The sequence below is a fragment of the Sciurus carolinensis genome, chromosome 8 (genome assembly GCF_902686445.1).
Source record: "Sciurus carolinensis chromosome 8, mSciCar1.2, whole genome shotgun sequence".
Taxonomy (NCBI): domain Eukaryota; kingdom Metazoa; phylum Chordata; class Mammalia; order Rodentia; family Sciuridae; genus Sciurus; species Sciurus carolinensis.
The window spans coordinates 17,689,857-17,710,053 of NC_062220.1; the positions used below are offsets into that span (position 1 = coordinate 17,689,857).

Genomic DNA, 20,197 nt, shown 5'->3' on the forward strand with positions numbered 1-20,197 from the left:
ACAACTTGAGTTCTTCTTTTCCTATTTGTATCCCTTTAATTTCTTTGGTCTGTCTAATTGCTCTGGCTAGTGTTTCAAGGATGATGTTCAATAGAAGTGGTGAAAGAGGCCATCCCTGTCTTGTTCCAGTTTTTAGAGGGAATGCTTTCATTTTTTCTCCATTAAGAATGATGTTGGCCTTGGGCCTTGCATAGATGGCCTTTTCAATGTTGAGATATGTTCCTGCTATTCCTATTTTTTCTAGTGTTTTGAGCATAAAGGAGTGCTGTATTTTATCAAATGCTTTCTCAGCATCTATTGAAATAATCATATGATTCTTAACTTTAAGTCTATTGATGTGATGAATTACATTTATTGATTTCTGGATGTTGAATCAACCTTGAATCCCTGGGATAAACCCCACTTGATCATGGTGCACTATCTTTTTAATATATTTTTGTATGCGATTTGCCAGTATTTTGTTAAGGATTTTTTGCATCTATGTTCATCAGGGATATTGGTCTAAAGCTTTCTTTCCTTGATGAGTCTTTGTCTGGTTTTGGTATCAGAGTGATACTAGCCTCATAGAATGAGTTTGGAAGGGTTCTCTCCTGTTCTATTTCCTGGAACACCTTCAGGAGTATTGGTATTAGTTCTTCTTTAAAGGTCTTGTAGAATTTGAGAATCCATCTGCTCCTGGGCTTTTCCTGGGTTGGTAGGCTTTTGATGGCTTCTTCTATTTTGGTGCTTGAAATTGATCTGTTTAAATTGTGTACATCTTCCTGATTCAGTTTGGGAGGTTCATATGTCTCTAGAAACCTGTTGATGTCGTCAAGATTTTCTGTTTTGTTGGAATATAGATTTTCAAAGTAGCTTCTAATTATGTTTTGTATTTCAATGGTGTCTGTCATGATCTTTCCTTTTTCATCACAAATTCTAGTAATTTGAGTCTCCTCTCTCCTCTTTGTTAGTGTGGCTAAGGGTTTATCAATTTTGTTTACTATTTCAAGAACCAACTTTTTGTTTTGTCAATTTTTTGAATTGTTTCTCTTGTTTCAATTTTATTGATTTCAGTTGATTTTAATTATTTCCTGTCTCCTACTACTTTGGTGGTGTTCTGTTCTTCTTTTTCTAGGGCTTTGAGATATAATGTTAAGTCATTTAGTTGTTGACTTTTTATTTTTTTAATGTATGAGCTCAATGCAATGAACTTTTCTCTTAGTACTGCTTTCATAGTGTCCCAGAGATTTTGATATATTGTGTCATTGTTCTCATTTACCTCTAAGAATTTTTTTATTTCTTCCCTGATGTCTTCTGTTATCATTGCATCATTCAATAGCATATTGTTTAGTCTCCAGGTGTAGGAGTAGTTTGTATTTGTTATTTTATTGTTGATTTCTAATTGCATTCCCTTATGGTCTGATAGGATAAAAGGTAGTATCTCTATTTTTTTGTATTTACTAATGGCTTCTTTGTGGCCTAGTATATGGTCTATTTTGGAGAAGAATCCTTGAGCTGCTGAGAAGAAAGTATATTCGCTCGATGATGGATGAAATACTCTGTACATGTCCATTAAATCTATATCATTGATTGTATTATTTAGTTTAATAGTTTCTTTGTTCAGTTTTTGTTTGGAGGATCTATCCAGTGGTGAGAGTGGTGTGTTAGAGTCCCCCACTATTATTGTGTTTTGGTCTATTTGATTCTTAAAATTGAGAAGGGTTTGTTTGATGTACATAGATGCCCCATTGTTTGGGGCATAAATATTTATGATTGTTATGTCTCACTGATTTATGATTCCTTTAAGCAGTATGAACTGTCCTTCTTTATCCCTTATGACTAACTTAGGTTTGAAGTCCACTCTGTCTGATATGAGGATGGAGATCCCTTCTTTTTTACTGAGTACATGTGCATGGTATGTTTTTCCCCATCCTTTCACCTTTAGTCTTTTTCTATGAGATGAGTCTCTTAAAGGCAGCATATTGTTGGGTCTTTCTTTTTAATTCAATCTGCCAGTTTGTCTTTTGATTAATGAGTTTAGGTCATTAACATTCAGGGTTGTTATTGTGATATGATTTGTATTCCTGGTCATTTTGGCTCATTTTTGGTTTTTAACTTGACTTGGTTTCTCCTTTGATTAGCTTTTCCTTTAGGGTAGTTCCTCCCTTAGCTGACTCATTGGTTTTCACTCCCTCCTCATGAAATATTTTGCTGAGAATGTTCTGTAGTGCAGGCTTTCTATTTGTAAATTCTTTTAACTTTTGTTTATTGTGGAAAGACTTTATTTCATCATCAAATCTGAAGGTTAGTTTTGTTGGGTATAGGATTCTTGGTTGGCATCCATGTTCTTTCAGAGCTTGATGTATATTGTTCCAGGCCCTTCTTGCTTTTAGAGTCAGGGCTGAGAAATCTGCTGATATCCTTATTGGTTTCCCCTTATGAGTAATCTGACACTTTTCTCTCACAACTTTTAAAATCCTATCTTTATTTTGTATATGAGGTATTTTCTTTATAATGTGCTTTGGTGTGGATCTGTTGTAATTTTGTGCACTTGGTGTTCTGTAAGCCTCTTGTATTTGATTTTCCATTTCAATTTTTGGGTTTGGGAAATTTTCTGATATTATTTTGTTGAACAGCTTGTTCATTCCTTTGGTTTGTATCTCTGTGCCTTCCTCAATCCCAGTAATTCTTAAATTTGGTCTTTTCATAATATCCCATAATTCTTGGAAGTTCTGCTCATGATTTCTTAACATCTTCTCAGTTTGTTCAACTTTATTTTCAAGATTAAATATTTTGTCTTCATTGTCTGAGATTCTGTCTTCCATGAGATCTATTCTGTTAGTGATGCTTTCTATTGAGTTTTTAATTTGGTTTATTGTTTCTTTCATTTCAAGTATTTCTGTTTTTTTTTTTTTCAGAATCTCTATCTCTTTATTGAAGTGTTATTTTGCTTCCTGCATTTGCTATTTTAACTGTTTATTGGAGTGATCATGCATTGCCTGCATTTGCTCTCTTAGCTCATCTTTTTGCTTTACGGATCATTTTAATTATGCAGATTCTAAACTCTTTTTCTGTCATTTCTACTGCCATGCTGTCATTGGATTCTATCAAAACAGCATCTTGGTTTGTTAGGGACACTTTCTTCCCCTATTTTTTCATATTGTTTTTGTATATTCCCCTCTAGCAGTGAAGATCTGAGGTACTGAAATTTCCCCCTTGCAGGCTTATTGTGACCCTGCAGTTTTCCAGTATCTCTTCTTTGAAAGGGAGATCAACATTAGCAACACCCAAAACAGAAAAAATGCAACCCTGAACCAGATAGCCCCTATAAAGACTTTAACAGTATTGTAATAAACAGGATGAGTTTGATTATTTTTTACAGTATTTCTAGTGGTGAAGGAAGAGGATGGGGAAGGGTGTAGGATATAAGTGAGTAAATAGAGGTACCTGTCAAAGGACCTCCAGTCTCCTGTAGGTATCTCAGGAAGGGAGCTACCCTTCCAATGATGGTGGCCACACCCTCAGGACTAATTCAAAATGCCTGCACCAGCCTCCAGAGAAACTGGGGAGTCCTGGTGAGGGCAGACTCAGTGTCCAGCATCCGTCTCTGGGCTTTTGTTTTATAGTCAGTCTTGAAGATCAGTAGCACCTTTTTCTCTGTAAAGCCCCACCCCCAATGTTTTCATATCTTTGAGCTCATTCCTCTCTATAATAGCTTTACACTGCAGAGAGAGCCTAGGAATTTGATGTCCATTATACAGATGGTGAAACTGAGGCCAAGGAAGCAAGATCATAGAAAAACACTGAAGTCCCCCGCAGAGCAGGGTCTAGAAGAGCCTGCTGCTACCTGGTTTTCTCGGTGGATAATCTGCTTTAAATTCTTAGAACTAAACATACTGTTTACCAGAATTTCCAGGTCATAGCTGAAGTAACATTCCTAGAAAGACTGACGATCCCAAATGTATCTATCAAGGCAAAAATTTTTGCAAATGAATAGAGCATTGGATTTGATAGAAGAATTTGAGTCAAGAATGAAGAAATACAAAGGGAGAAAAATATAAAGAGAGAAATGAATGGCAAGGAGAAGAAAGCCAAAGAAATAAATGACTAACCAAGAATTAAAGTTTTAAAAATTGATTCTTGGAAAAGGAAAATAAGAGAGACAAAATTCTGAGATTCCTTTTTTTAAAATGCATGGCAGGCAGCTATGCTGCTCTCCCCTGTCCACTCTTCCTCAGTGACTCAGTGGTCACTGCACTGCCCTTTCCCATCCACATGCTGATGGACGCAGTCCCTTCAGGTTCCTCTGGGTCTTCTCATAGTTTTAACATTAGATTTCTTGGACACATGGACTCCTCTCCTTCAGGGTGAGTCAGAGTGAATGAAGAAGCAGGATGCATTACATTTCCATCATTACTGTAACTGGTTGAACTGTTATTAATTCTACTTGGAAGCATTATCATTTTTAAGGAAGATACATCATACTCAACCACTTACACACAGGTCCTTCAGGAGGAACTGCAACTCCAAAGAAGGATGCATAATACCTGGTGTCTTCCAAACCTGTGAACACAGCAAAAGACATTCTTTCAGAACCAATTGTGCTATGAATTGTTGAGAGGCACTTAACTTAAAATTTACTGCTAGGACCACAATGAATTTGTCTTTAAGTTTAAAAAAAAAAAGTTTTCAGTATCTGAGAAAGTTCTATTTAAAATAACATGATTTTGAAAGCATGTTTTCTCTTATCATTAATCATACCACCACTATTTGTGACAAGACTGTATTTCATTTTGACAGAAGATTAATAAGGAGGGAATTAAATTTTAGCAGACAGAATCTCTTTGAGTCTAAGGAAGAACTTTACCGTCTTCTGTGGCTTTAGGGTCTACGAGATAAGAAAATAGACACTGAATGAAAGCGCTGATGTGTTCTTTCCAAATTGCCTTTGAGAAAAGGGCAGACTCACTTGTGAGTCAGGTGGGTAAGGGTGGGCAGGTAAAGGAGCTGCAGATATTGCTTAAGTTTCTGAGTCAGAAACTTTTTCCAGTTCTTAGATTTTGTGGCTTATGAAAAACTCCAAAATTGACTGAAAGATGAACACCTTTTCTTGTTATCCCTGAGTCCTAAGCCTGAAGGAATATGATGAGGGATTGTCACATAAATAAAAATAGAGTATATTTGTCTGAACTAAGACAATGGGGAGACAGTGCAGTGAAGAACCCCGGGGGCAGACGCTCAATCCAGATGTCTGTGTCTAGGCCGGTATCTGCAACCCGATCAGCTGAGCAGGGCTGATGGATTGCTACGATTAGCAGAGCATGCCTCTCAAACAAAAGATAATGTTACCCAAGGCAGAATATAATGTATGAAGTTTCATTTATGATTTTGTTTCAGTTCTAAGAAACCAATTGCACTCCTCCGTCAATTGTTAATTGAATAAATCAGTATTTTGGCACCTCCAGTGTCTATGGGTTGCTGAAGATATGAATCTGAATGAGAGCAGTTATTGCCCTTGAAGAGCTTATATTCAAAGGGGAAGTACTACATAAACCAATTAGGATAGCTCCTGCTGACAAGTACTAAAATGGATATTTGCAAAGAGTATTCTGGAAACAAGAGAAATAGAACTTGTTTTCTTCCATTTTCACATTTAAAATTTTCTGTATGAAAAGGATGAGTATTTAAAGAATTAATTAAAATAACTTCAAAGGAAAAAATAGGTTTTTTAAGAGCCTGATGCATATTTTACTCACCATTATATGTAGCAGGTAAGTATCTGCTTTCCCTTATCAGGAAATGACCCTTCAATCATTGGAAACAGTCAGTAATAGTTTAGCATCACTCTAAAGTGCTTAGGGAAATCTGAATAAGTGAGAAATTATCTAGATGTGTACAAAACACCTAATATTATTTTAAACTGAAAAAAAAATGAACTTTTTAGTGTGCTCTACAATTCTGAATCACTGTAATAAGAAGACAACCTTGAATCTTCCCTACTTCTAAAAACTCAGATGTTCTGGGCTGAGCATAGGAGAAATAGCTTCATCCCCCTCCGGTTCTATTTTCTTTCCCCAATTTCTCCTGGGGACATTCGGTTATAACCTGATCCCAATAGAAAGGGCAGTTGTGCTTACTGTCAAAACTCCAGGTTCTCAACAGGAAGACAGATTATTGGTGATGACTTGGACTGTGGAAACATCCTTTGAGCATCACAATCAGATAAGAGGGAGAAAATTAATCTTCTTAGTGGGTTGCAGGTTTTGCTGGGATGTGTCTTAGAGATGAAATCAGTGCTGTCAGAACAGGGTAGTTCCTGGCATCTGTTTCACCAAGATAGCTGGGTCCTATCCCTGCTTCACCTTTGGTCTAAATCTTGCTCACCCTGGATGATCACGTCAGTGGAAAAAAACACACAGGATGGTTGACATGGACCCCCCTTTCTTCTTCATTTCTCCTTGCCTTCCCTCAAGCTTTTCAATAATACTCTTCCTATATGTGTGCAAAACACTTAATACGGTATTTTGCTTTGTTCTTTTTATAATTGTTCCTCAAAGAGTAATGCATTCTGGAGACCCTAAGCTACTCAGGGGAAGTGGGGTCCTATTTCCAGGCTCAGTTAGTGAACCAGCCAGAGTAGAATGCCCTACACATCAGATCCTGTTTTGACTGACAGTGGAAGAAAAATAAAATTCTTGCTAGGATACATGTGCTTTAATAGTAAACATGCATTTTTTTTTAAAGTGATGCTAGGAAATCCTGGTCTTCCATTTTTATTAGTTACAAGTTTGGGCAATGATTACAGCACCATGAAATATAGTTACTATTAAGTGGCTCTCTCTTTATCAGTTGTAAAATTTGACTGTCTTGCCTTCTCATACTTAAGGAATATTTGGGAAGTGTGGGAAAATTGATTGGATCCTTCTTTAAAGCATGAGTTCCTTGGATAGTCAAGCTATGCATTGTGCCCTGTATCTGCCATACATCACACTATATGTGAATAGCAAGTATTCAGTAAGTCTATTTGGATGAATAGATGAATGTCAGATATTAGAGAAAGTTATATCAAAACAAAATAGATATTGTCTGTTTGCACTGGTACAATAAAACCAGTGCTGATCACATAGAAATGGTTACAAAACAGCATGTTAAATGTTGAATATGTTTACTAGGCAATAAGATCCATTTTTGTATTTCAAACTTTAATAAAGATATATTTGATGCAGGGGTATCATATATCAAAATAATTAAGATCACTGGAACCCCTGAGGGATGTTGCTATTTCACAAGTGAGAGAATAGAAGATAATTCTGGTGGACACAAAATGTTACAGGCTTGGCTGATGAGCTCAGGAATAGGATAAGGTGGATAGGAAGGGTCGTATAAAGGAGCCTTGCCATGAGAGATACACCCCTGGGCACTCTGAGTTATGTCAGTGCAATTTAGTCCTCAAAGAGGTTTTGAATGTTGTGTGAGAGGAGAGAGAGGTCACGTAGCACGTGGGAGACCAGAAACTGTCAAAAAGTTCTTGCATGGAATAGAATCCTAGAACTTCCTTGATTTTGAACAAAAAGAGGTAAAGCTAAGCCAGAGCAGCAGCAGGTACTGGGTCCTCATGTGCATAAAAACTGCCTCTTCTTGGGCTGCCAAGTGGGCTGGGAATAGGAGATAGCGACTCTCAGGGATTAACCAGACTCTCCTTTAAAAACAAAACAGGATTTTTCTCTTTCCAATAGCACCATTCTGCTTTAGGGCATTAAGGAAGGCTGGCAAGAAGGTGACATAGCACCATCTAAAGCTGGGGAATGACAGCTCTCTCCCTCTGCACTCAGAAGCAAGAGTGTGTTAGGCCAACGTAGAAACAGCTGTTTGCGGTGGCTGTGCTAGAAGTGGGACTTGTGTGTACAGCCTGTCCTGTGTCCCCTGGAGCTTAGCCACTTACTTTTGTGGTTGGTCCTCTTTTCCCTAATCCAACGCTGGCTCTTCCTCAAGGGCCAAGGGGTCACATCTTGGCATTGACCTTCATTAGTGTGATAAATGGAGTTGGGAAGTAGGCTGAGATGGATGATATCCAAGCTGTCATGTTGGACATTGATGTCAGGGAAGATCTACAAAATGATGGCACTTCTCAAGTGCTCACTTCTTCTAAGCACAGGGGTTAAAACTTAGTCAAGACTAATCATAATCTCCTAGAGTATTCTGGGAAAATGTCCATGCTGTCAGAAAACTCTGAGGTCTCAAAGGATGATTTTTCCCCCTCTTTGCTGAAAGAGAATAAAATTCCAAGATGAAGCCAGCTGTCTAATTTTGATCATTTTGACATTTTTCCAGCAATAGCCCCTGTTGCTGCGGTATGATGCAGTAACCATTTGGTTCCTTTAGATGTCGGGTCAGAGATGTGAGAGAGATGCCTGAATTACCACTAGAAATGGTGACGCGGGGGCGGCGGGTTCCGTAGAATATAGAACTTCTCGAGGTGCCTCTGGGATCCCTGAACCCACAACTCCGAGAGAACAGGATGTGAGATGTCTCTCTATCATGGGAAAACTACTTATTTAGAAATCAAGGAGATGGAAGTCCACATGTTCTCCTCTTCTCCCCCGTTGCTGAATCTTCTGCTGATTAACATGCATGACAAAAATGACAAACACAGTTTTTTCCAGGACTCACTTGGATGGTCTTCCTCCCTTAGAATTCCTTGAAAGTGGAGTGATGGACTCTAAGCCTCTCCCTAGGCTTCAGAATGGTGTTCAGTTTGTGGCGGTGCTTGATACTCAGACACTGATCGGCTGAATTATTCCCTGTGTGATCATCTGTGCGACGCTTCATTGCTTGCTCTCAGTATCGCTCTCATTCTGTGTTCACTTTCTTATTTTCTCACAAGGCTCCACTGTTTCTGGTTTTTGTGATATATTACTGGGAAATTCCCCTGTCCTTGAACGTAGAAAGGTTGGGAGGAGACAGACCCTTTTTAGATCCTGTATCCCACCCGGGTGTCATGAAAATGAGCACTCTCTCCTGAGCAGTGGATGGGTGGGAGGAGCTGTCAGCAGGAAAACTTCTGGGCTGTATCACAGTTATCTTCAGGAGAAGTGCCAAAGCAGCTTGCAACTCCATCTATTTTTTTCTTCCATTTTCTAAAACTGGGATCAGAGTCCTTATTTGGATTTCATAAAAGTAATCAGCTGTGGGGAAAGCCCTTTCTCAATGACCATGGCACCCCAAGATAGCTACTGCTTATCCTGGATCATGAATATGTGAGATAGCTTTTCTTATATACTTCACATGCAAGCCCTAAATGTGACACTCATATGGTTTTTCTCCATGATACAGAGCTTTGTGCCTCAAAATAAGCTTTAGTAAAAAGAAGTGCACATTCACAAAATTCAAATGGATTATGTCTCAACAGGAGCCCACGGTCAGGGTTCCCCAAGACAAGGATACAGCTCGGTATTTTCTAAAGGGTACTCCCCACTGGATCGCTGTGGGCTTGTCTCTTTTGGTTGAATTTTAGAAGAATATACCTTTTCTACTCCTTTACTCCATTTTTAGAAATCAGAATGGCAAATATATTACAAAGACTGAATTCTAAGGTGCAGCCTTGGTACCCATTTTTTCTACATGATTGTGCTGTGCTAAAACCTTTCTTCATTTCATCTTCAAATGCTAACCCCTGGTGTGACAGTCCACTTTCATGTTGAATAAGCCGGTTCAGTATTATTTCTTCAGCTTATCTCTGTTTCTTCTTGTGTCCCCTTGTCCACTTTTTCCATTTCTCCTCTTCTCTGTACCCCTAGATTTCAAAGAAATCCCTTTCTCATTTTGTTGGTGTTCTTGGGAATTAACAGTAGGTGGCAGTAACATTTCAAACTCAAAGGACACTATGGGGCCTCTCAGCAAACTGCTTAAGCGTATTCAGGAGAAATCAAACTGTACTCGTTAATGGTGAAACAATTTTATTTTTTGGAAGCCAAACATACCTAAACAAAGGGGACTATTTAAAAAAAATAATAAACACAAGGGTCGTCAGTGTAGAGATGTGGGAATCTCAAAGAGTAGGAAATGAGAAGAAAGAGAAATTCACCTTGATGAAGAACTCACTAAACAACCTTTATAATGTGCAATCTGGAATCTGTTTTCTCACCTCGATGCAAGTGCTCATCTCTGTCTCCTTTCTTCAATTTTGCTTTGTCCCTTCCCAAACCCTCTGTTGGTGGCAAATGTTACCTCTGAGGCTGGGTGACATTCCGTGAATGGGTTTGTGAGCACTTGAATAGAGTGTCTCTCTTTCCTTCAATGCCTCTCTGTGTGTTTGCTGTGACTTTCATCTCTTCCACTCTCCTTCTTGTCTGTTCTCTTTTACTGTGCATGCTTTGTTTATTGTCTTCAGAGAAATATTCATAACTAGGGGGAAGGAAAGCAAACAAAGAGAGGATTATACAGTTGATGGAGATTCTGGGTGCCCGGGGATTTCTGGTTCTGTTTTTACCTAATTAGAGATGCTTTGGGGGCCAGAGTGATAGTGTTAAGGATGTCACTTAGATCCATGATCTGTTTCTCCCTCAAGTCTCCAAATTGATGTCATAGGCCTCGTGTTCCAGTTCTCTAGGGATAGCAGCATGCTGCCTTGAGAGAAGCACCAGAGAGGAAGGTTATTATCTAGAGATGAAGGCTACAGCCATGCTTGGGAGCATGTTAAATCCCCCTGGGCTTCCTTGATTTAAAAGAAGAATCTTATCCCTTGGACATTTTAGGACACAGCCTGGATTGGTGAAGCACACCCTTCCTTCAAGGTAAAATAGAGGGAAAAGCAAAGATGATGTGTCCATGGCACTAATATGGAGTCAAGTTGGGAAGGACCACCCAGCTGGGTCATGTGGGACTTCTCAGGGGCTTCACAGAGAACCAATGTAATGTCTCAGCAAGGAGCAAGGTGACCAGGCCTGAAGCGTCCTGCTGATCACCTTGGGAACCACAGTGCTGGCACATGATAGGTGGCTGTTTTACCAAGAGAAGACTGGATTCCACCAAAGAGGAAGCATGAATGACAAGAGCCAGGGAATTCTCAGGGCTGTGATCAGAAGAGGGGACAAAGAAAAAATGACGAAGGAAGAGGAAAGACATTGAGGGTTGATGATGGTCAGACACCAGAGGCCTCTCCTTCTCTTCCCAAATAAAGTGACAATCACATACTACCTATAGAAGGTGGAATGTCTGCTGTTGTCCTCATTCTGAAAACCAGCAGGAAAGAGGCAAGCAGGCATCAGAAAGGAACGTTGGCCAAATACTTGGCATGACGCTCTGCTGCTGTCCCACCGAGGACTTCCCGACAAAGGGAGGGTTTCCTGACTTGCAGTGTGCCAGACAACGTGTCCAGGAGCAGAGCCTGGCTCACCTGGTGGCCCTCCTTTGTTTTCTGTTACAATTACAGGGCAGGCCTGTGAGTTGGTGTGAAGGTCCCACACCTCCCCTACCCCATCCAGTCTGTAGTCTTAGAGAAATATTCCCCTGCTGAGGATTTTCAGAACATGTATTTTTGCTCTCGTATCTCAGACTCTACCCTTACTCTTGTCCTGCATGTTTATTCCAAACGTACCTGTTTGTGGTGGTCCCATCCCTTGGCTGGCTCCCCACTGGGTGATGGTTTAGAAGTGATAAACAGAGGTATGTGTGTTGAGGAACACTGGGAAGATAGACATTCATGTGTGGATGATTCTATCCAGAAAATAATAGACCCCTTGTGGACAAGTCCCTAATATTCCTCCAACCTATTCTGTGTCTTAGGACACACTTTAATTATTAACATCCTATCTACCTCCATTATGTAGGCATTCTGAAGAAGGATTAAGTAGGAGAGCCAAGTGTGCTATTGAATTAAAGACTTGAAATGAGAAAAGCAAAATACTGTGTAGATGCTTTTTAAAATAAAAGTAGAATTAGGATAGTATTATTCAAACAGAAAGAATATCATGTTAGGAACAAGTTTAGAAATATAGAACATTTCATGGTACTTACCAAGAAAATGCTTGTAACCCAAACATTTACACAAGCCTGTAAAGGCTGAAATAGTCACAAAGTCTATTCTTTAATTTTCAAGTGTATTGATTAAAAAACAAACAAACAAACAAACAAAAACCCATGGAACATCACAGAGGTGTGTTCTTTTTAGAGACTTGCCTTCAAGAATATATACTCTGTGCCTATGTATTACTGGTAGAAAACAGGGCATTTTTTTTTCAGTGTCCTTGTGCCTTGTAATGGATCTACTTGAAAGATGGGAGACTGAAGGGAAATGTGTGGGTGGAAGGCATTCTGGAAAACCATCTTTGAGCTTCTTACATCTTAGTAGTGGTTGAGTCTGGATGGAGCACTATCCAGTACAGCAGCCCCTAGCCAGCGTGTGCCTTGGATCTCATTCACATAGATTCTTGATATCTGCACATATTAATTGTATAAAACAACTCACTCCCATTTGTTATGACTTTATTTAGTTAGTTAATTTTATATATCCATACTTTCTCTTGGAAACCCCAGTATTTTAGAGAACAGACTCACTCCCTCACTTAGGCCCCTGGAGATACATTGCCTAAAATTGATTGCCTCAAACACAGATTTTTTTTTTTTAAGTTATTGCTTTAAGAATTCAAAAACTTTTTACTTTTGGATTCATAATATGGTTAAGGTAGTTTCAATATAAAAATTACATGGTGCTTCATCTAAAATAGTATTTCCCCTATTTTCAAATTTCAGTATGTACCCTAGGTTGAGAAATGTCATTATTTAAAAGAAGAGAAAGGAAGGATGTTCTACAAAGCAGGGTTAACTTTGAGAAGGGAACTTTGACCAGAGAATCTTCTAATCGAGACTCAGAAAAGAGCAATTCAGAGTAGAAAAAAACAAAATGACTTCCACAAAGCAGATAACTGAATACACATGTAAATAAATGAATTACTTCCTGATATGTCTATTTTTCATAAATAAATTTTTTTAATTGATTTTAAGTGGACAAACAGAATGTATGTATTGATTATGTACAACATAATGCTTTGAAGTATATTAAATATGGAATGGCTAAATGTAGATAATCAACATATGTATTGCCTCACATAATCATCATTTTTTTGTGTGAGAGAATACAACATTCAGCATTTTTCAAGAATACAGTATCTTGTCATTGAGTATATCACATACTGTATAATAGATCATTTGAGCTTATTCCTCCTAACTGTAATTTCATAATCGTTGACCAATATCTCTTCAGTCTTCCCCATCATCCAATTATTCAGGGAAATGCTATCTTCTGATATCTTCTATTGTATTCTCTATTTATGTGAGATAAACATTTTTAGATTCCACATGAGTGATATCATAAGGAATTTGCCTTTCTATGCCTGTCTTATTTCCATAACATAATATCCTCCATGTTCATTCAACTTGTCAAAATGGCAGAATTTCTTTTCCTTTTTAATGGCCAAATGGTATTCCACTGTGTAGCTATACCATGTTTTCTTTATTCACTTGTGTGCTGATGGACACTTAGCTTGATTTCACATCTTGGCTACTATTAACAATGCATAAACATGGAGGTACAGATGTCTCTTCAAAATACTGATTTTATTTCCTTTGGATATATACCCAATAGTCAGATTGCTGAATTTTTTAAATTTTTTGAAGAATTTCCTTACTGTTTTCCATAATGACTATACCAATTTATATTCCAACCAACACCATACAAGGGATCCTTTTCTGCACATCCCTATCAACATTTATTATCTTTTATCTTTTTGATAATAGTCATTCCAATAAAACTGAGGTGGCATCTCACTGTGGTTTTGATTTGCATTTTATTGGTGGTGATGAGCATTTTTTCATATATTTATTTGTCATTTATGCATCTTGTTTTGATAAATGTCTATTCAGATCTTTTGCCTATTATTTGATCAGGTGATTTTCTTTTTGCTATTGAGTTACATTTCTTATATGTTTTAGATATTAATCCCTTATCATATGTATAGTTTGAAAATATTTCCTTCCATTCTGGATGGTGTCCCTTCACATGATTGATTGTTTCCTTTGCAGTACAGACACATTTTAGTTTGATGTACTGCATTTTGTCTGTTTTTGTTTTTGTTGCCTGTACTTTTGAAGTTAAATCCAAAAAATCATTACTCAGACCAGTGTCATGGAGTATTCATCAATATTTTTGTCTAGTAATCTCCTGGTTTCAGGTCTGACATTTAAATCTTTAATCCATTTTGAGTTGGTTTTTTAAATATGCTTTTAATTTTATTGGACCCATAGTAACAGTACACCTTTATGGGACATTGAGTGGACTTTTGTACATGGTGTGAAGGAAAGGTCTAATTGTATCCTTCTGCCTGTGGATATCTAGTTTTTCCAGCACCTCTTCTAGAAGAGACTGTCCTTTCTGCACTGCATGTTCTTGGTGCCTTTGTTGAAAATCAGTGGGCTGTAACTGTGTGGATTTATTTAGGTCTCTGTGCTGTTCTATTTCTGGCTCTGTGTGTCTGTTTCTATATAGTACTTGCTATTTTACTCACTATAGCTTTACAGTATATTTTGAAGTCAGGTAGTGTGATGTATCCAGCTTTGTTCTCAAGATTTTCTTGGCTATGAGAGTTTTTTGTTTGTTTGTTTCTATATGAATTTTACATTGGTTTTCTATTTCTACAAAGAATGTCATTGGTATTTGGATAGAAATCACATTGAATCTGTAGATCACTTTGGGTCATATGACAATTTTCACAATATGAATGCTTCCAAGGCATGAACTCAGGATGTCTGTTTATTGTCTTCTTCAATTTCTTTCATCAATGCTTCATGCCTTGACATGATTTGGATTATTTACTTCCTCTTAATCTTCTTTTCCAAGTACAGAGGTGACAGAAAAAAGCCCTCTGGGTTTTTCTGTAACTTCTAATTCAAAGACTGGGCAAACCTGTGTGCCCTTCAGTTCCTGTGGTCTTATAATTATTTCTTGATCATTGCATTTCTTCTTTAAGTTTGTGTCATAGAAGTTCTATTTCCTTCATTGTTCCTTCCTCCTTTCCTTCTCTTTTCCTTTCTCTTTTTGCCCCCTCAGGATTTAGGAACTGAATCCAGAGTTTGTACGTTCCAAGCAAGCATCTGAGCTACATCCCCATCTTTTTTTCAGTTTTATTTTGTTGTTATGTTGTTTTGTTTTGTTATTTTGACACAGGGTCTCACTGAGTTGCCCAGGCTGGCCTTGAACTACTGATCTTTCCGCTTCAGCTTCCCAAGTCTGTGGGATTGTAGGTGTTCATCACCACACCCTGTGCTCCCTTTTTCCATTTCTAAATTTCATGAACATTTATTGGCAGTTCTTACCTGCTTCAAAACTGACATCCTTTTAGTGTGTTCTGCCTACACTTGGTTTTCTTGTGGTATTTTTGTCAGGATGTCACAATAGTTCTTTTCATATTATTCATAAAATTTGCTTTGGTTGAGTTCTTTCTGGAACTTCTGATTTGAAATGGGTGATTAGGATTAGCAGGTTGCTGAAACTTTGACTTCAGGTCAGTCATCTTCTGTCTCTGCAGATGTGGTCCAGCTTCTGATCCGCAGGACACCCTGGCTCACAGTGGAGGGCTTTCTGCCCTAGGTTTTGTGATTTGTGATTAGCATGTGTCTCTTCAGTTGAGATTGAAACTCTTGGTTCCCCTGAAACTTGGTGCAGATTTCTGTACTCCATAGCTCTTCATAACATATGATGAGTTAGGTTTGTAAACATCTAGTTTAGTCAAAGGTGGTATTTCCTTTACTGGTCTTCTTCCTCCCTGTTACATTTTGTGGGTTTCAAAGAGAATTGAAGAACAGAGAGATTTTTATTCTGCCTCATTATTGGAAGTTTTGCAGCAATAGTCTTTAATTTTCTTCTGCCTTTTAATTTTTCTTCTTACTCTTTTATGGACTACTCTCCACAGGCTGCTCATTCGGAAATACAAACCAGAATGTGTGGCTTGCTCCATTTGACTTAGAAGGTAAATGGCAGGCACCTCAAAATGGCCCCATGGGCCTGGTATGAAATGGCCCCTGCCTCTTATTTCCCTAATCTTAGCTTTTATCAAATCCTTTACATTTTAGCAATACTGAGTTACTTACACATCTGATAACATCCTATGAAATTTCATATCTATTCTCCTTTGCTTCTATCTGGAATCCTTTTCTTATCTAACAAGCTCTTACTTATTCCCCAAAGCCCGGTTTGGATGGTTCTTACTTTTTAAATTCTTCTTTCACTCTTTTAGAACAGAATTGCTCTTTGACTCTGCTCTGTGCTACTTCTTGTTTCATATACAGTTTGATAATTACATTTTTCACTATATCTTAATCATGTGCTTAGGTATTTTTCTCCTTCACTAGATTATGAGTTCTTTGAAACTGTTCTTCATATCTCCATCGCTCACATATCTCCATTGCCTGTACTTAAAGTAGTCTTAAGTAATACATTGAATCAATATGAATTTAAAGATTCAAAGATGAATAATAATTACTTAGGCTTAATAAAATAGAAAGATTTTTAAGTGTGAGGCTAAATTTTTTGCTTTTTTTTTTTTTTAACCTTTAAATAAAGGTAAAAAAATACCAGAATAAATAAAACATCAAAAGCATAAATGTTCTGAGATCCTAATAGCAGACTAGTGAACAGGAAAACAGTGAAGATAACTGTAAGTAGTGCAGTCAATGGGAACACTAGTAAGAGTTTACGTTGTGAGGTCAGATGCTGTGTCCAAGTTATGTATCACTTGAAGAAGAGGTGAACCTAGTCTGGGACAGAGCCACGTGTCTTTCAGGTATGCTGGGAAGAATAAGCACTGGGCTTTCCTGCATGTCTCAGTTGTCAGCTTGAGGAAGATGATCTGTTCCTGATATTCAACCTCAGTTTTAAAAATAACCACTTCTATTGCTGATTTCAGAATATTTCTTTTCTCTTGAGTTAAGTTCTGTAAAACTTTTTATGCCCATTTCTAGCAATAATGGATGATGTGCATGTCTCACTGGTATAACTTAGTGACTTGTTGCAGTGAAAGGTGAAATACTGGGTGAGGATTGAGGTACTCCATATGTCTTAAAATTCACAAATCCAGGCATGTGGGAGACATTCAGCACAGAAACTCAACATGACTAATCCTTACAAAATACTCTGAAATCGATAGTTCTCCCCCACTGCCTGCATATACTGCAGAATGCATCCCCTTGGGACTTTAATGGAGCCATCTGGAATTTTTCAAGTATAATATTAGTGCTTTGCTTTTACAGGAAGTTAGCAAAGGCCCTGCTTCATGAGCTCCCTACCTGAGACATTCAGTTGTCTGTTGGCATGGATTTTCCTTTGTTCCTGAAGCTCTGTGAGAAATTAATTGCAAATGCCCAAGACATATTTTTGCTTATTTCTAATATGAAAACTCCAGGAGTGGAGATATTTCACTGTTGCTAACTCCGTTTTATGCACTTAAAACTCCTTTTTATTTTATAAGGCAGATTAAGCAATTGACTCATCTTGTTTCAAATATGTTTCTCCTTAGATTTTCCTTCCAATCCTATTTCTCTTTCCATCCAATAGCCCCCATCCCTTTACTTTTCCTAGCATTAAAACAGTTTATGGGTGTCTCTGTTGTTGGGTATGTTGGATCCTTTTTCCTCTGAAAGTGCCTACATTATAGCCAGCCTGGAGCTTCAGGCTCTTTGCCAAGCCCTGTTTTCTCACAGCTGAACTCGAATCAGGCCAAGTTGTCTTGAAGGTCATTTGAAGGTAACATCATGACTTTTTGGACCAGATCCAGAATGTTCCTGAGTCTGAATATAAGCATGAAAGTACTGAAATTAAATCAATTCAGCATATCTGAAATCAAGGGCATACTATTCTAAATAAGCTTCAATCCCAGTTTGCATGGGGATTACAGCCTACTGGGAAGACCAGTGTGTGATGCTAGCAAAAGGGGAAATCCCAGGGGCGACTGAACCAGCACCTCAGGGAGCAAAGTGGCGCAGTGGTGTTTCCCAGGCAGCCGTGCTTAGAGGTTGAGACAAGCTCCTGCTCACCACTCCCACACTCACATCCCAAATGCCACTATCCTTCCCACCAAATCTTGGGATCCTCTGTAGTTTCCACATGAAGAAGTCTACTTGAACAGACCCGTGAGGTTGAAATATTTGCCATTTTGCTATTATTGGAGGTTTGAGGTTTTCTTCCCACTACTACCATATCTTTATACTTTACTCTTTATTCTCATAATAAAAAGTAATTTACAAATCAGTACAGCAATATTAACAGGCCAAAGGAGCCAAATTTTTTCTTCAACCCCTTGTACATATGCTTAATCATTCTGTTTTTAAATTGTTTCATTTTCTTATTGGTTCTTTTTAGTTATATGTGACAATAGAGTCCATTTTGATAAAATTATACAAGCATGGAGTTTATCTTATTCTAATTAGGGATGTAAATGATGGTGCGATTCGCTGTGGTATATTCATATATGCACTTAAGAAAGTTATGTCAGATTCTTTTCAATATCTTTCCTATTTCCTTTCCCACTCCCTTCCCTTTATTCCCCCTTGTCTAATCCACTGGATTTCTGTTCTTCCCTCCCCATCCACCCCTTATTATGGGTCAGCTTCTACATATCAGAGAAAACATTTGCCCTTTGGGTTGTGGGGATTGGCTTATTTCACTTAGCATAAGAGTCTCCAGATCCATCCATTTACCAGAAAATGTCATAAAATTATTTTTCTTTATGACTGAGTGACATTCCATTGTATATACATATCACAATTTATTTTTTAAGTTATTTGTTTATTTATTTAGGTAAATTTTATTTATTTATTTATTTATTTTTAAGTTATTTATTTATTTATTTATTTGGGATTGAACCCAGGGGTGCTTAACCACTAAGCCATATCCACAGCCCTTTTTAAATTTTTTTAAATTTTAAGACAGGTTCTCACTAAGTTACTTAAGTTCTCACTAAGTTGCAGAGGCTGACTTTGAACTTGTGTTCCTCCTCCCTCAGCCTTCCCAGCTGCTGGGATTACAGGCATGGCCACCATGTCTAGTTGCCACAATTTATCCAATCATCTGTTGATTGGCTCCATAGCTCAGCTACTATGAATTGTGCTGCAGTACATATTGATGTGGCTCAGTCACTGTATGCTGAATCATTCTTGCCCCAATATGTATCATTATGTCCTAAATATAAATAAATAAATAATAATAGAAGGCTTTATTGCCTGAATCCATCTTTGGTCAATGTCCTGTTACACAGTATAGTATGCACTCACTCAGAGAAGAGGATTTCTCCTGAATGAGGGAAGGGTATAGTTTCTTGCGTTTTCCTTCAACATCCCAACAGCTCTGAATATAGTGTTACATGTCACTAATTTTCCCTAGGAAAAAAAAGTTGGCAGTTAAATCTGTAATCTTTGGAGACAGGTGAGTTAATCTACAAAACTGTGACTGTGTTGCTCATAGTATCTCAATTAGGGGTCAGTGGAGGGAGTGAAATGCTTTTATGGTTGACATGATACTTCATTTGATATTTGACTACCATAATTTGAGATGAACCCACAGATGGTACATAAAAGTCATTGGTTTATGAAAGTTGGTGAGACTCTAGTGGTTGTCCTCTTGCCTTATCCATTTCTCATAGTTATAGAGGAATAAAACCAGCACACAGTGGGTCTACCTCAAGCTTACTCAAACATAAAGTTCCATAAAGAGTGGAAAAATAATAATGGCAAGGGTACGTGTCTTTTATTTTACTTCTGTCTCATTTTTGACTGAGTAGACCTCTTTCTACCTACACACACACACACACACACACACACACACACACACACACACACTCACTCATAACCTAGTGCCCCTTATACTCCTGGCATTTTCCCTGGACACTTGGTCCTGGGTACTAGGTGTTATCACAGAACTTCACCCAACACTATATTTATATTTTGCTTTTTTCTGTAATAAGGTCAGACTTACTTAAGTTTGCCAAAGCCTAGTGACACAATGCATACACTGACATTTTAGTAACCCCTACTGTCCAGCTGATCCAGGTAAGATTTAGGGGTTATTTATTTGCAATATATCATGCAACCTGTACTTAAATTATACTGTCCATTCTATGGAGTTTCTAATTAACTGAATTTTGGTAGTATCATTTCTAAGAAGTCATTTGTG

The 20,197-nt window shown here is 37.9% G+C and overlaps 1 protein-coding gene across 2 annotated transcripts in view; it reads left to right on the forward strand.

Annotated features, from left to right (window-relative positions):
* Positions 1-20,197, forward strand: part of Dgki (diacylglycerol kinase iota) — a 428,083-nt gene that overhangs the window by 356,833 nt on the left and 51,053 nt on the right. The window lies entirely within an intron of this gene.